Below are 17,554 nucleotides of genomic sequence, written 5' to 3' on the forward strand. Positions count from 1 at the left end.
TCTCTGAAATCAAGACGTCGAGCAGGCTGTGTTCCTTCTGGACACTCCAGAGAAGAATTCATGTCTTGTGCTCCCCACTGGGAGAGGCCCTGACGCTCCTTGCCCTGTGGCCCTTCGTCCACATTCAGAGCCTGGCCGGGCCTCTCTCACATCACATCCCTCTGCGCCGATTCTCCTGCCTCCTCTTCTATTTTGTGATTCCAAAACCACAAAGGTGTGAGGGCCCCTGTGTTTCCATTGGGCCAATCTGCTAATCCCGGATAATCTCCCTTCTCAGGGTTGACTGTTAAGCAGCGTGAATTCCATCTGCAGCCTTCATCCCCCTTGGGCCTGTAACATAACGTAGCACAGATTCTGGGGCTTAGGACATGGACATCTTTGAGAGGCCATCCTGCTGTTGACCACACGAGCTTTGCCAGTTCTCATTCTTTTTCTCTGTAGAATGGGACAAAGGTATGACTTGTTGACAGGGTCATTGTAAGGCTGTAGGCAGACGGTGCACAGACAGTCCTAAGCACACAGGCCAGTACACAGTGAGTGCTTAACAAGCAGGGGGAGCACCCGCCAGCCTCCAAAGTTTTCTGCAGGCTTGCTCGGCAAGCATTTCTGAGATGCTGCAAGGTTTTGTTGGAAGGGAAGCAACACACAGTTTATTTCAGTAATTAAATCATGTAAAGTAGCAGCTCAACTCTGGGCCTCAAAGCCTGAGATCCCCAACATTCCTGGTGCTATTTATGCTACCGCTGCTTAGACGGGTGGAGAGTACACGTTTCTATCAGACACCACTGCATGCAAGGGCTCAAGAGAGAAGGAAAAAGTCCACAGCCACCCTGGGAGGGTAGGGACTGCTCTGTTCCAAGGACATCAGGGTTCCTGACACCTTCCCCTCCACTAACTCGCCCCTTTCTCCACCATCCACCATAGCAGCTTGAGTGTTCAGAGGTGCCTGGCATACAGCAGCTACTCAATAAATGCTCTTCATCTTAATGACAATGAGATGAGTAGGGAGGTTTAGTCAGGGATGGTGCGGGTCCCACCTGCCCTGCTCAGGCTCGGAAGTCCTGTTGGTTTTACCATGCGAGACCAGGACCCTGCAGCACCCAGCCCGGGACCCAGCTGCTGCTCGGTACTCGGGAAATGCTGGAGAACAAAGATGCAGCTGGGAGAGACCCCCGAGGGCAGGAAGACTAGAGTCCTAGCCCTGGCTCTGAGCCTCAGTTTCCTCACCTCCAAGTGGGAGAGATCCTTGGTGCTGGCCACGCAGGACTCCCCTTGGATGGGAAGAACCAAGAGCAGCCTTTGAGCCTAGAAGACTGATCTCACCCTCGGCTGTCTACCAGCCTTGCCTCTCCAGCCTGGGTCCCATTGGAAGACTGATCTCGCCCTCGGCTGTCTCCTAGCCTTGCCTCTGCTGGTCTCCAGCCTGGATCCCATGGGAACTGTTAGGGGTCAAGAGACCAGTTTTGCCAACTCCGCAAGCCCCCAGGAGCCTGAGCTCATTGTATCACTGAGGAATCTGAGGCACAGAGAGGGACAGGAACCAGCTAAAGGGCCCACAGCACAGAAGACATCCGGGACTAGAGCACCAGTCCCCGTCTTCATCACCCATCGGAGTGAGCGACGGAGGGCCTGCCTGCTCACCATCCCAGAAGGCAGACAAGAGAGACAGAAAGCAAAGCAGAAAGTGCCAGCCCGACCCTCAGCCCTCACGCCTTCTCCTCGAAAGCTAATTAGGGAGTTTATGATCCCATGTGCACAGTCACAGCGTCTGACAGCTGTGTGCACCTCAGTGTGATCAAGCCGCCATTCCCGTCAACATTGGTGTTATTGATTTGTAAGCAGCTCAATTGTCTGGGAAAAGACAACGTGGCCGCTGGCATCTCTGGGGTCCACGGCAACGTTGCAACCCGCGGCGGTCTGGGCCTCCCAGCAGCAATCAGGCCTCTGTGGTGTCTGCTCACAAATGCAAAGTAAATGACACCCCTCATCTAGGGGAATGCGGGGGACGCCACTGTGTTGGCTGGAGCTTGGAAATAATTCTGTGTCTGAACATTTCTCAATGTCTAGACAAGAAGTATTGCCTGCCTGCCTAAAATATTAAAATGTTATATACCACACTCTCCGGAGAAAGTCTTTGGTTATAAACAGACAGAGCCCATTTGAGTTTTCTTTTTTTTTTTTTTCCTTCTTTAATGTTTCTGTTTACCACCAATTTTGCGGGCTGTACAGCTGGAGAGGCAGCGTGAATTTCGGGACCCGTGCACTCCCTGCCCTCACTGGGTTCTAGAAGGCTTTGGGTACAAGTCCTGAATTTACCAGTTAGCAGCTCTTGGGGCCCTCAGTCCCTCCAGTCTGTTTTCACATCTGATAAATGGGTGTGATGATACCTCACAGGCTCGCTGAAGCAAGTAAACAAAATTGCCACTGTCCTGGGGTGAATTGTGTCTGCCCCAAAATTAATCCACCTGGACCTCAGAAGGTGATGTTACTTGGAGATAGAGTCATTCCAGATGTAATCAAGTGAAGATGAGGTCATGCTGAATCAGGACAGGCCCTAATCCAATCTGACTGCTGTCCTTAGAAGAAGAGGAGAAACAGAGGAAAGAAGCCATGTAAGGACAGAGGCTGAGGCTGGGACAAGGTGATTGCAGGCCAGGACATGTGGCGTGCGGCCTGCAGCCAGCAGAGCCTCCAGAGGGAGCACGGCCCTGCCTACTCCTCGATTTCAGACTTCCAGCCTCCAGAAGTGTCAAGTATCATGTTTGTTGTGGAGCACACAGCTGTGGACTTTGGTTCCGGCAGCCTTAGGAAACTAATGCCATCTCAGAAAAATCACAGTAATGTGCTGGGCACTCACATAGGCAGGCGCCAATCCTCACGACAGCGCTTTGAGATGGAGAAGTGGCTGTGAGCCCATTTTACAGATGGGGAAACTGAGTGTCCAACAACCCCAAGTGACTTTCCCGACTTCAGGCTCAGGAAGGCAATGGAACTGGGAGGTAGGAGAAAAGCTCAGAGGGGCAAATAGACCCCATTGGGTGGGGCCAAAGTGGTGGAACTCTGTTCTGAAGACCTGACACGCTGCGGAAGGGCACAGGGAAAGAGCGACGATGGCATGGGTGCGATTTGGAGGGTCCCTTCTCCCAGCGAGGGTCCCTTCTCCCAGCGAGGGTCCCTTCTCCCACCGAGGGCTCCTTCTCCCAGTGAGGGCTCCTTCTCCCACCGAGGGCTCCTTCTCCTACCGAGGGTCCCTTCTCCCAGCGAGGGCTCCTTCCTGACAGGCTCTCTCCTCTCTGTAGGCTGGTGGGAGAGGGGAGACACCCTAGCTCCTCCCTCAACAGCTGGGCCCCAGCGCCTTCCTCAGAGGCCCCCAACCCTGAAGGGAGAAGCTCAGGGCTGGTACCTGCAGGGAGCCCTGAAGACCACATGGATGGGTAGAGGGGCAAGCAGGAGGGCACTGCGCAGAAACCTGAAGAGGCCTCCTTAGGAAGCTTGGGGACACCCGGTCCCCAGCCACCTGCAAAGGACCTCCCAAATTGCCTGCAAAGGCCCTGCCTATCACAATAGCCCCTGCTGGGCACAGAGCTGCTCCAAGAGCCATGCACGCTGTGGAGTGGATTCACCCCAAGACCTACTCTGAACAGGACGTCCCAGCCCTCCTCACCAGTAGGAGTCACAGTGGGGTACTGGGGACCTGCAGCCAAAGACCCCGCATATCCAGTTGAACCTTCCAAATCCTCTACAGCCCCACATCCAACCCCACTGAGCCCCTGCTTGGAGATTGTGCCATAGTCCTTGGCACTGTTATTTACTTCATATTCTTAGTTCAATCACCACTCCCCTCTCTCTTTAACTTAAATATACCCCTTTCAAGGAAACTCTGTCGACTGGGCTTGAAATGCCAGGGGTATGTTTTTTTCCTGGTTCATATTAAAACAAATGATAACAGGCCAAGCTCAGTAGCTCATGCCTGTAATCTCAGCACTTTGAGAGGTGAAAGTGAGTGGACCACTTAAGGTCAGGAGTTCGAGACCAGCCTGGCCAACATGGTGAAACCCTGTCTCTACTAAAAATACAAAAAATTAGCCGAGTGTGGTGGCACGCACCTGTAATCCCAGCTACTCAGGAGGCTGAGGTAGGAGAATCACTTGAACCCGGGAGGCGGGGGTTGCAGTGAGCCAAGATCATGCCACTGCACTCCAGCCTGAGCGACGTGGGTGACAGAGTGAGACTCCATCTCACACAAAAAAAGATAACAACACAAAAATGATTGGTTCTTTCACTGCTCAAAGACACCCCCATTCACCATCTTTTGGAAGCTGCAGATACCAGCACCCCAAAATGTCTTACAGGTGTGGAAACTGAGGCCAGCAAAGCTGGGGGCTTGCCCTTCATCACAGAACACCCAGCGGTAGAGCCAGTGTCCCTGGGCTCACCTCAGCCTCCTTCCTGCTTCACCACGTGGTGGCCTTTTCCTCGCCTCGCACTGTGAGTGAGGCCAGGAGCAGCCTGAGCAGGGCTGAGCCACGCAGTCCCTCTACCGTCACCCATCACCACTGCACATAGCAGGTACTGTGTCAAAGTTTATTCATTTCAATGGCTGAATAGACTGAGAGTTTTGCAAAGACAGGGACTGATCTGTCCTGTTCCCAGATGTCTACCAGGGAAGCCTGCCTAAAATACTGCCTGGCACACAGTAGGTGCTTTGCCAGTGGTCAATTATTCACTCACATCGAGGGTGAGCTGTGTGGGAATGGGGCTGGCCTGTCTCTTTTGCTCGTGTCTCCACGGTGCCGAGATACTGCCTGGCACACTGTCATTGCCCCAGAAAGATTCATTGAACAATGCAATGAATGATTGAAGAGGGAAAGTCATCTAAATGGCCATTTGACATAGTTTGGACTAAAAATCTGCTTGTCTGAATCCATCTGGCCATTAAGCAAAATTCAGTTCAACCCACACAGGCAGAGTAACCATAGACGGGCAGGAATTGCTATAAATAGTCCTGTGCTGACATCTCCTCCACAGGCCGATTGTCAAGCTAAAATTAAGTTGCACTGTTGTTCCAGAGCCTCTTCAGGTCTCCCACAGGGAATTAGGCCCTGGGCAGGACTGGGGCCATCTTGCATCCCCAGGGATGCTAGCCTTCTCTCCTGAATCAGGTTGAGAATCCTTGGGGCCGAGAGAAACCCTGGGGCTCCCACCATCTCACCAGCAAAGAAAACCCCAGTGTATACTGGAGGTGAAAATGCATGCCCTGAGGAACTCCCACACCAAAGGCCCCGTGCCAAGCTGTCCAGGTGACCCACAAAGGTGACATGGATCCAAGGAGCCCACTGCAAGGCCACCTGCTCCTCAGCTGGGCTGGGGTGGTAGGGGCCAGCCATCCACCCTCTATAGAGAGCACGCAGCTTAGTCACTGCAGCCTCGACTGTCACGGCTTCTGGGTTCAGAGCTCCTCATCATTGGCCTCCTTCTGGGCTCTTGCAGCGTCCTGTCCGGACCTCAAAATCCCCATCCTTCTTTGACAGGTGTGGAAACTGAGGTCTAGGATGGTTTAAGAATTCAGTGCCTTCAACAAGCTTTCACCCAATACAGATCTCGCCCTCACTGCCACCTTACAGGTTAGGTTAGATTCACAGGACGGGAAACCGGCTCAGAAAGGTTGGGGAAGCGGCTCAGGGTCACACAGCTTGGATTCAAACCCACAGTTGCCTGGTACCAAAACCCACACTCAGAACAGGGCATCCCTCCCTCTTCCAGCCCAGTGTGATTCTGAACCACATTTGCTTGTCTGGAGTGAGCACCTACGGTGTGCAGGCCCAGGACTTTGTGCCCTCTACGACTCTCATGCCGGCTTTCCTGCAGCCAGTTAAGACATCTGTCCCTTCCTGTTACAGGTTGGACTGTGTCCCCCAAACATGTTTACATCTGTACCCCCAGTGCCCCAGAAGGAACCCTACATGGAAATAGGGTGTCTGTCAGGGTTTCCCGGTGAGAGTCGCGTTTAAGTTGGTGGGCAGAGTCACACGGATGGCCCTCCCCAGGGTGGGTGGGCCTCCTCCTACCCAGCGAGGGTCTGAATGGAACGGAAGGCAGAGGAAGGAGGAATCCGCCCTCTCTGCCTGACCACTGGGATAAGACGTTGTTTTCTGCCCTCAGTGCTCCTGGTCCTCTGGCCCTCGGACCGGGGCTGGAATCCACACCATCACCTCTTCAGCTCTCAGGCCTTCCAGCTGGGCCACCAGCTTCCCTGGGTCTCCTGTGCAGACGGCTCCATCGTCAGGTGAGCCAGACAAGTAAATGCACAAATCCCACTTGTTTCTCTGAAGAACCCTGACAAAGACAGAGGCCCTTGAGCTCCGTTAGTCAGAAGCCGAATGCAATCCCGGTGCTGCTCCTCACCAGCAGAGTCTATGGGGCAGCAGGTGTGAGCCAAGCCCTGCCCTGGCCCCACCAGTACCAGGCCCCAGCTGTGTGCAGTTGGCTGTGGCTGGAATCCCGAGTCTGCGGGTCAGCTGGGTGGTTCAGCTGGGTGGTTCTTCTCATTGCAGCGGGGCCACTCAGCAGCTGCAGCCAGCGGATTGACAGGTAGCAGGGGTGCCCTGCAGTGCCTTTGGATGGGTGGGTCTCTGCTCCCTCCCCTCTTCCCTTAACAAGCACTTACTGAGCCATCAGCCTGATACAGCAGGTGCACAATAAGTGCTTGTTAAAGGAAGAGGGGAGGGAGCAGAGATCTGCATCTGTATCAGACACAGACAGGGTTCTTCAGAGAAACAGAAGCGACAGGATGTGTACACAAAAGAGATTCATCCTAAAGGGTGGGTTCACATGATTGTGGAGGCTCCATCCTGAGAGCTGCTGTTGGTGAGCCAGAGACCCACGAGAGCCAAGAGCGTGGTTCCTGTCAAAGGCTAGCAGGCTCACAAATCAGAAAGAGCCACTGTTTCAGTTTCAGTCTCCAGGCAGGAAAAAGCTGGTGACAGTGGGAGGAATTTGCTCTTATTTGGGAAAGGGTCGGCATTTTTGCTCCATTCAGGTTTCAGGTCACTGGATGACACCCACCCACATTAGGGAAGGTAGCCAGCTCCACACGGTCTATTCAAATGTTAGACTCATCCAGAAACACTCTCACAGAAACATCCAGAATGCTTAACCAAATACCTGGGTATCCTGTGGCCCAGTCAAGTTGACACATAACATTAACCATCACACTCGCTGCGTGCAGAGCGTCGGCCTGGGTGGAGGAGGAACGGGATGGGGGTACTGGATCCATGGCCGTGAGACCCTGAGGGCAGAGGCTCAACCGCCTCATCTGACGCCGGCCCCAGCATCCAGCCCGGAGCCCGACACCCGCAGCCTCTCAGTAAATACTTCTTACATGAAACTCTCAAAGACTTAAAAGAATATGCTCCAAAATAGTAACAGTATTTAAGGTATTGGAATTATAAGCAACTTACATAAGCAATTTATTCTACTTTTGGCTTATATGTATCTCTTGACTTTTTACAAGGAATATATTTCACTCGTCTAGTTTGAAATGTAATTTTAAAAAAAAATTTCAAGTAAGGAAAACCTCATGTAAATTGTCAATCTACAGTCTGAAGACTTGGGAGCCGGGGCCACACTGGAGAGGAATTTGTGAAAATAGCAGCTGGGAACCTACCCTGCCCTGCCCCTCAGGACCACTTGCACCAGGAACCCATAGGGACTGCCTCCTCCTGAACCTCAGAGCTGCACTCACCCCTTCTCTTCTCCGGATCTCAGTTCTCTCCTGCTGAACTGATGGAGCAGAGGTCCTGCCTGGATGCTCCGCCTTCATCTTTCCGGCAGTTCCCATGCCTGGGGCTCTCCAGTGGCCCTTTTGCTGCCCTACAGGAGCAACTGTCAGTTTCCTTTGGGTTGGGGGTTTCTCAAGACGTTGCTATGAATCTGAGTAACATACCCCCGCCCACTCCCCAGCCCAAACAGGGGCTACAGAGGGACCTCAGCCCCCAGCACTGTCCCTGGTGGGTGGCAGGCACTTGGCAACTCTGTTGAACATTGGGCAACCGAGAGGGAACTGCCATGTCTCCCGGTCTCACCGTCATTTTCACACCAATCCCATGTCATTGCATCACAGCTCTGGGAGTTGACATTACCATCTCCACTATCTAGACAAGGAGGCCAAAGCCACCAAGGTTAAAAAAACTTGCTCAAGCTCAGAATGCTTGTAAGATCAAGGCCAGGACTCAGTCCCAAGTCCATATGACTCCAGGCAGAGCTGGGTGGGGTGAATTTCATGAATCACTTGTATGTTCCAATGCCATGCTCTTGCTGCTTCACAGGGCCGGGCCTGTATTCCTTGAGTAAAACCACTTCTAGGGAGAAAGTAGGAAAACACGGAGGGAGAGAGGAAGACACCAGTCATTCCTATTTTCTCAACAGATTGTAACTAAAACATTTCATTCTTGATTAACTGGGTCTTCACAACCCGTGAAAAACAACAGAAGTTTTTTTGGCACACCCCAAAACCAACTTTTAAAAGTTGGTGGAAAGTATGTTGTCAGGCAAAAGGAAGTTGCAAAAAAGAATGATACAATGTGATACTTCATGGCAAAACTAACCATTTCTAGAATACCTAGGACTTGATGGTCTGTATGAAGAACTTCCTGGAAAACATGTTACAAACTTTTAATGGCGATTAATTTGTGGGGACTAAGGAGGCAGGATGTTTTTGCTTTCTAAATGATACATTCTGTTGTCCCTGAATTTTGTATGATAAGCCCCAAAAAAGCAATCAATCAACAAATGAATAAAGTCACAGCCTGGTAGAGGCCCTGCTTGGAAAAACATCCTCTTGTCCGCCTTCCTGCTGTTATAAGCCCAACCAAATCTGAGCTCAGGCAGAAGCTTTTTCATGGTCCACAGCGGACATCCCTGGCTGCCCACTCTCCATCCTCTTCTCCATCCTCCAGCCTGTCAGGGCCTCAAATTTCCTGTGTGTGTGTATTTCCCAGACAAAATATAGAACATCCAGTTAAATTTGAATTTAAATAAGCAATTAATTTAAATATATTTAGACTGATAGCTATCTTTACATATAGCTGAACTGATGGAGCAGAGGTCCTGCCTGGGTGCCTGGCAATTCATTCTCAGTATACATAAATGTAAATATTTTTATATTTTTCTTGTTTTTTTTTATTTCTTGGTTTTTTTTTTTTTTTTTTTTTTTTTTTTGAGACAGAGTCTCGCTCTGTCACTCAGGTTGGAGTGCGATCTCTGCTCACTGCAACCTCTGCCTCCCGGGTTCAAACAATTCTCCTGCCTCAGCCTCCCAAGTAGCTGGGATTACAGGCACCTGCCACCACACCTGGCTAATTTTTTGTATTTTTAGTAGAAATGGGGTTTCACCATGTTGGCCAGGCTGATCTCGAACTCCTGACCTCAGGTGATCTGCCCACCTCGACCTCCCAAAGTGCTGGGATTACAGGTGTGAGCCACCGTGCCCGGTCCTATTTTTCATTTATATTCGGGAAATACTAAAAACTCTCATGCTAAAAATGCTCTTCATTATTTATCTAAAATCTGAAGTTTAACTGGGGACCCTGCCCTTGTATTTGCTAAACCTGGCCACCCTAGTTGAGTGAGGCCCAAGCACTCTTCAGGGATGCCCTGACCAACCCAGCCATGCAGCCTACCTGTCCTAGACACAGGCACGGCTTCCAGAGTGGGCCCATGGCCCTTGTCAGCAGGACTCAGTTCTGGGACCTTGATTTCAGCTCTCTGGGGAGTGAAGTTTCTTTTTTATACCAATTTGAGATCTGGAAGCAGACAGCTGACAAGGGGCATTTGCTGACATCTTGGGGCCAAGAGAGGAGGCAATCAGAGGATGAAATCAACACAGTGGAAACAGAATGGAGAGGTGGTGGGGAGCTTTCTGGCCAGATGGCTGGGGCTGCTAAATCCAGCCTTATCTGAAACCACATACGCTTTTCGCTTTCCAGTTACAGCAGGCTCCAACTCCCTTCATGATTAAAGCCAGTTCGAGCTGAGTTTTCTGTTGCAACCAAGCTGGCCAGCCTACCTCGTGCATGGAGCAGTGAATCCCAGGCTTCCTAATGAAGACGCGTCCCGGGCATACAACCATTGAGTGCTCAGGTGCGCAGCAGGCTTCTTCAGCAACAAGGCATCTACTCCAGAGGCCTCTGTGATTTGAGCTTTCTTGTTTGGGCTTGACTGACCTTGGAGGTCTGCACTTGGGAACACATGTAGCCACATTCAGCCCAGGAGCCCTGCCAAGATATGGTCTTTGCTATCTCTGCGGTGATTTATCTTCTCGAGGAATTTCCTCACCTGAACACGGTTCAGGGCATAAACTCCAGGGCAGACAGCATGAGAAACACATTGTGGAGCCTGATAAAACATCAGAAGCGGGGAGCAAGAGGAAACATGCCTTATTGGTTCAGACACACAGAGCCAGGAGGCTGCTGGCCAGGGAAGGCATTCTCATTTCTGGAATTATTTGGGAGGTGAACAATGAAACAGAAATTAGGAGGAACTCAACTCACACAAATGAAAAGCAGACCAGAGAGGAGCCCCCGCCCTGAACTGAAACTGCCATAAATCCAACCAGCGATGCAGCTCCACGTGGGCCATGAATCTAACCAGCGCTGCAGCTCGACCTGGTTGTTCTTGTGTTTTCTTTCTTTTCTGGTTCCATGTCTTGGCAGGATCCCTGACAAGATCGAGGGGAGTTAGACTTGGTGCAAGATGAGAATCAGTCTCCTGCCTGGAGAGGCCATGCACATTCTTTTGCATGCAAAAGATGTTTATTTCCAGGGTTGGAAGAAGCAGTGGCCACCTGAGTGGAGCTTGATTTTCTGAAGCAGAGGTCTAGAACAGGGTCATCTGTCTTTTCCACAGCATGCTGGGGCACGCCTCTCTTTCACAAGGGGCCACCGAACCAACAGATGAAGAACATCCATGTTTTCTTATATTCTCCTATTTTAAAAATATAAATGCATTGCACACTTGTCAGATAACCAAAATACGTCAAATAGCCAAAAATAAATGTCAAATAACCAAAAACTGCACAAACAGTGGATATAGCCCATCCCACTACCAGTCTCGCACACCCTTATTCATGCCTGTTTTCTGCTCCTACAAACAGACCTGCAGACCTCACAAAGTGTAATTATACAGTAGCACTACTGAAAACTTGCTGCTTTCCACCAAAACCCACAGTGGCATCTCTCCAGATCTATTCTGTGGCTCCAACTTGTGATTTTTCATAGCAGCAAATATTCCTCAATACAGACGGACCAACATGTTCCTTATCAATCACACTTACGTTGTTTCTCATTTTGTTTTTTGACCACAGACAACCCTGCAATCGACATCTGTGTATGCAGGTGTGAGTCTAAATATTTAACAACTGTACTTGGCTCAGGTCCAACCATCAGACAGAGGCTGGCCTTCAACATCTGGGTGGCAGAACAGTAAGCATTAAGAGAATCCTGGTCCTCAACAGAGGAACTTGGATTAAGTGCCACGCTTTGATCCTTTTAAGATGGATTTTTACGAATGGGATTGCTGGGTTAATGTAATGGATGTGCACTTTTAATATGAATTCCCAGAAAAAAAAAATATATATATATATATACACATCAAATGAGGATACAAAAATCTTACACTGATCTCTGCATGAAAGAACTTTGGGCTGAGTTGGCCGAATGCCTCAGCATGTGTCAGGTGCCTTGGGCTGGGTACACGAATCAAGAAGAAACTTTCTTTGCAAAGACAGATGGCATATTCAACGTACAGAAAACAGCAAGGCCTTTGAAGTAGAGTCCTACCTAGTAGCCGCCCACATGCCACCAACCAGGGGGAGCCCCAGGGACTGAGGAGGCCCTCAGATACCCTGTGTGACTCAACTGTACCAGCCCAGGAAGCACACTAAGGGCAATGCTGAGTTTGTCATAGTTAAAACTGCTTATGGTCTTTTGATCCTTTCTGGTAAAAGGCTAAAAACTCCGGTACACAGTCACGTGTCACTTAACGATGGGGATATGTTCTGAGAAATGCATCGTTAGGTGATTTTGTTATGCGAACATCATAGGGTATACTTACCCAAACCTAGATGCTGTATATATTTTTCTTTATGTATGGTCATGTGCTGCTAAACAATGTTTTGTTAACAATGGACCGCATGCATATATGGTGGTGGTCCCATCAGATTACAAGGAAGTTGAAAAATTCCTGTTCTAGAGATGATTCCTGAGAAATTGACTTTTGAGGAGTTGTTGAAACTAGAACAAGAACGCACAGCTGAAGAAGAGGCAAAAGAAAGAAGGAAAAGAAGAGCCAGATGCAGTGGCTTACGCCTGTAATCCCAACACTTTGGGAGGCCAAGTTAGGAGGACTGCTTGAGCGCAGCAGTCGAGACCAAACTGGACAGCATAGTGAGACCTTGTCTCTACAAAATAAAAAGAAAATAAAAATTACCTGGGCATGGTGGAAACTGTATCCCTGACTATTTGGGAGGCTAAGGTGGGAGGATCACTTGAGCCCGGGAGGTCAAGTTTGCAGTGAGCCATGATTGCACCACTGTACTCCAGCCTGGACAACAGAATAAAACACTGTTTCAAAAAAAAGAGAAAGAAAACGAAGAGGATCCCCAAGAAAATTCACAGTGAAGGGTTTAGCAGCAGCTTTCACAGTCTTCTAAAGTTCCTTACAAAGTCTGAAAACATAGACCCCAGCATCAAAAAGTTTTCAGTAATAGAGAGGAATATTCATGACACATTACCTGCTTATGAGTAGATCTATGATGAAAAAAAGAGATAAACTAAGAAAACCATCATGGACTTATTTCTGAAAAGAGTGACACCTCCCTAGAAGAGGCTCAGGCAGGTCCTTCAGCAGGTATCCAGAAGAAGGCATTGTTTTCATAGCAGATGACAGCTCCATGGGCATTATTGCCCCAGAAAACCTTCCAGTGGGACAAATATGGAGGTGGAATACAGTGCTATTGACAATGCTGACCCTGTGTAAGGCCTAACTTAGTGTTTCTGTGCCTTCATTTTCAACAAAAATGTTAACAGTAAATAAGTAAATTTTAAAATAAAAAAAAGCTTATGGAATAGGGTATAAAGAAAGAAAATATTTGTTACAGCTCTATAATATGTGTTTCAAGCTAAGTGCTATTAAAACGGTGTCAAAAAGTTTATAAAATTCAAAAGTTTGTAACGTAAGAAAGTTACAGTAAACTAAGGTTAATTTATTATTGAAGAAACAAGAATGTTAGAAGTAAATTTAGGCCGGGCACTGGTGGCTCACACTTGTAATCCCAGCACTTTGGGAGGCCAAGGTGAGGGTATCACCTAAGGTCAGGAGTTCAAGACCAGCCTAGCCAACACAGCAAAACCCCATCTGTACTAGGAATACAAAAATTAGCTGGGCATGGTGGCACCCGCCTGTAATCCTAGATATTCAGGAGGCTGAGGCAGGAGAATCGCTTGAACCCGGGAGGCGGAGGTTGCAGTGAGCCAAGATTGCACCACTGCACTTCAGCCTGGGCAAAAAGAGCGAAACTCTGTCTTAAAAAAAAAAAAAAAAAAGTAAATTTAGTGTAGCCTAAGTGTATGATGTTCATCAAGTCTAGAGCAGTGCACAGTCATGTCCTGGGCCTTTGCATTCACTCACCTCAGCCTCACTCACTGACTCACCCAGAGCAACTTCCAGTCCTGCAAGCTCTGTTCATGGGAGGTGCGCTATACAGGTGGACCATATCTTATCTTTTATATCTCTCTTTTTTCTGTACCTTGTCTATATGGAAGTATGCCTAGATACACAAGTACTCACCCTTGTGTTATAATGACTTAGAGTATTTAGTCCAGTCACATACTGTACAGGTTTGTAGCCTATGAACCACAGGCTACACAAAATAGCCTAGGTGCAGAGTAGGCTGTGCCATCTGGGGCTGTGTCAGTAACTCTACGATGTTGCCACAAGGTTGGAATCACCTAAGGACACATTTCTCAGAACAGATCCCTGTCATTAAACAACATGTAACTGGTTTTTTTTTTTTTTTTTTTTTTTTTTTTTTTTTTTTTTTCCATTTGGAAAACCAAATACCCAAGCACCGTTACGAATATCAATCTTTTCCCTTATTTGATCTGCAATGCCAGTAGCAAGTGCTATATACTAGGTTTCTATATCCGCTCTGCTATAATCCTACAGAACCACCATCACATGCAGCTGTCATTAACTGAAATGTCCTTACACAGTGCAGGACTGACTGGATGTAAGAGCGTACAGTAAACCCAAGAAAGGTAGGAAGCACTATTCTAGACCAGCCCTCTATGATAGAAATACAATGCTAGCCATATTTTAAATTATCTAGCAATCGCCTTAAAAAACAAAATAAGAACTATGAAACAGGTGAAATTAATTTTAATAATATATGTAATTTAACCCAATATATTCAAAATATTATCATTTCAACATATAAGCAAATTATCAACATTTTCATTTCTTTTTTTATATTAAGTCTTCAACATCTATTGTGTATTTTACACTGGCCGTACAGCTCCATTCCGACCCAGCTGTATTTCAGACCCATTTCAGCTCCATTCAGACCCAACTGTAGCCAGAGGTGATGAGCGGCTGCCAGGCAGGAAAGTGCGGGTTTAGAAGATTCCAGGGGCGGAGACGACCACATCCCCCTTTTCAGGGCATACAGACTGAGCAACTCTGCAGCATGCATAAGCCACACAGACTCTGGGCACAAGAAGAAGAAAAAGATGCCATCCCTGCCTCCCAGATGTTCATTGTGTAGTGGGAAGATGGGCAAGTGACCCACCCAGCACCTACTTAAAAATTTCCACAGTGGGATGAAAGTTCTGCACCATCCCAAAGTGTCAGTTATTGGAGAGGCTTTTTCCTACAGGGAATAAAAATTAGCCTCGCGGTACTTTTCAGCCATTGAAACTGGTTCTGCCTGTTGGAGGCCAGAAGGAATAAACCTACTCCTCCCTCCCCATGGATATTCATTCGCTCGTATTCATTCAGCGTTCATTTGCTCACCCAGTTTTAACTGAGCACCTCCAATGTGCCAAGCTCTGTCCAAGGTGCCGGGGATACTACAGCCATGAACAAGAGACCCAGTCCCTGCCCCAGGGAGCTCCCAGGTGAATGGGGCAAATATGCAAATCAACATGCAAATAAAGAGGGCTGGGGAGCCTTAAGGAGGGGCACCTAACGTGATCTTGGGGTCTGGAGGCTTGCCAGAGCAAACGCTTGAGGTAAGACTAGGGAGAGAACTTTGGGTAAGGGGAGGCCTGTCGTGTTGGAAAGTGGTGGCAGAAGGGTGGGACCAGGCATAGGGGACAGCAGGTGCCAAGACCCCAGGATGAAAGACGGCCTCTGGTGGACCTGTGAGTTCTTCCAGATGACAACTGTGGAACTACAGAAGGAAGAGAGTCAGGATGAGGTGGAGGGTATTGACAGATCTCAAGGTGGGGGCCACGTGCTAAGGAATCTGGATGCTCTCGATTGTACCCCAAGAGCACTGAGGAATGCTTCCAGTGAGCGCCAAACCCTTATAGAGCCTACCCCCAGGCTTCTCCTTCTCCAACCCCATTCTCTCCTTTGTCCTGCAAATACCAAGAAGTCTGGACCCCTGGGCTTCTGGTGCTTTGGTTGGCACAGAGCAGCCTCCCAGCCCCAGGCTCCTCAACCAGGGTCTGGGGGAGACACTGGGCTGTGCAGATCACACAGAAGGAGGCCCCCACATGCTCCAGCAGCTCCTTCCCAGGCTCCTCCTTCCACCCCTGCCCCTGCAATCCATCCCTACAGACCCACTCCCTCCCACCCTGGGGATCTTCTTAACAGCAAATGGCTGTTCCCTTCCCCTGACCCTCCCCTGTCCCCTTCCCCTTCCCATCACCCTTGGAGTAAATTCCAAGTCCCCTTTTCCTCCCGGCTTCTGAGATGTTTCCTATACCAACGTCTCTGAAGGCACTGTTCCCTCAACCTAAGATGCTCTTCCCGACCCCTACCCTTGCAGGCTGGTCCTGGAGAGCCTTCTGACATCACTGAGCTGGCACCTCCTTGGGAGGACTTTCCCGGCCACTCTAAACAAAGGAAGCCTTGGTGGGACAGATTGTAATCTGTCATTACTCTGTATTTGTTTGTCTGTTCCTACACACACATGCACATGAACACACATGTCCGTGTACACACACAGGCACATGCACACGCTCAACAGGCCATGAGTCTCTTGCCCACGCTTGCAGCCCCAGCATCCGGACCAACACCTCGCACAGGAAAGGCATCTAGCAGAGCCTCAAACCTCTCAGAGCCAAACGTTCTTCATCTGTAAAACAGGAATCATGGGATCTCCCTCCCTCCTCAGGGTTTTCCAGAGAACTAACTGGGATACTTTATGTGAAGCTTCTGGAGTCACACATGGACTATAGCCATGGGCAGGTGACCACCAGCCTCTGACTCTAGCATGACACTTGAGAGCAGATATTCTGGATCCAAACTGCCTGGAATCACATCCTATTTACTCCTAGTTCCTGGTTCCTGGTGATCCTGGGCACGCTGCTCACCTGATGGCCTCGGGCAAACTGCAGCTTCTTTATCTCTACAAAGGGCCTCGTAGCACCAGCCTCCCAGACCTCCCATAGGATGCAGGCAGTGAATCCAAGCAAAGTGCTCCACGTGGGACTCGGGGAGGGCAGGGCTGTAGAAATGGTGGCTGCCCTGATGAAGCCTCCTTCTACATAGTTCAGCAGCAATTCCCTGAAGAGTAGAGCTGGACGCAAAGCTACATACTTCATCCAGGAGTGCAGCCCAAGGGAAGCCAGCCTGAGGGGTGAGGGGACGTGAAGCAAGGAAGGAGGGAGAGCAGACTAGGGGCACATGTCCCAGCTGGCCACAGCTGGTCAAGGAAACCCAGCTGGCTGCTCAGTGAGGCAGGATGTCCTGTGACATGCTGTGCAGAGCCACTGCATCCTAGACCGGCCTGCCCAGCAAGGAGACGGAGTGACCTGTCTGCTGGTTCCTTCTTGTCTCCTGTCTTGCTTTGCTTGATGTTCTGCCTGGAGGGTATTGACTTCTCTCCCCACACTCTCAGGGTGTGCTGTGCTGCCCCTTGGGATGGCCCCGGGATGGCCACCAGAGCATCTAAGGGTCCCCTCTAGGTAAACTCGTGCACCACAGCAGCCGTGATCACACACGAGGGAGTGATGTGGGCTGTGTGGAAGCCCTACCCTCATCTGAATGGAGGCTGGGGTATGGGGCTGAGAAGACAGCAGAGGCAGCCGATGCTTGACGACCTCAGGGACAGGGCGATCCACTGCTGGGGAAGGCAGCTGAGCAAAAGTGGGGCCATGCACAGCCTGGGAGGGCACGTGGGCTGGCACACATGCCCTTCTACCAGATGTCCTGTGGCTGGGTGCATGCCCCATCCCACCACCACACCATCTTTGTGGCAGGCAAAGTGACGGAGCCTTCTGCAATAATGTGCTGTAATAAATAAATAAATTAGCACTCCAAAAGCTCT

The sequence above is a fragment of the Rhinopithecus roxellana genome, chromosome 13 (assembly GCF_007565055.1).
Source record: "Rhinopithecus roxellana isolate Shanxi Qingling chromosome 13, ASM756505v1, whole genome shotgun sequence".
Classification (NCBI taxonomy): domain Eukaryota; kingdom Metazoa; phylum Chordata; class Mammalia; order Primates; family Cercopithecidae; genus Rhinopithecus; species Rhinopithecus roxellana.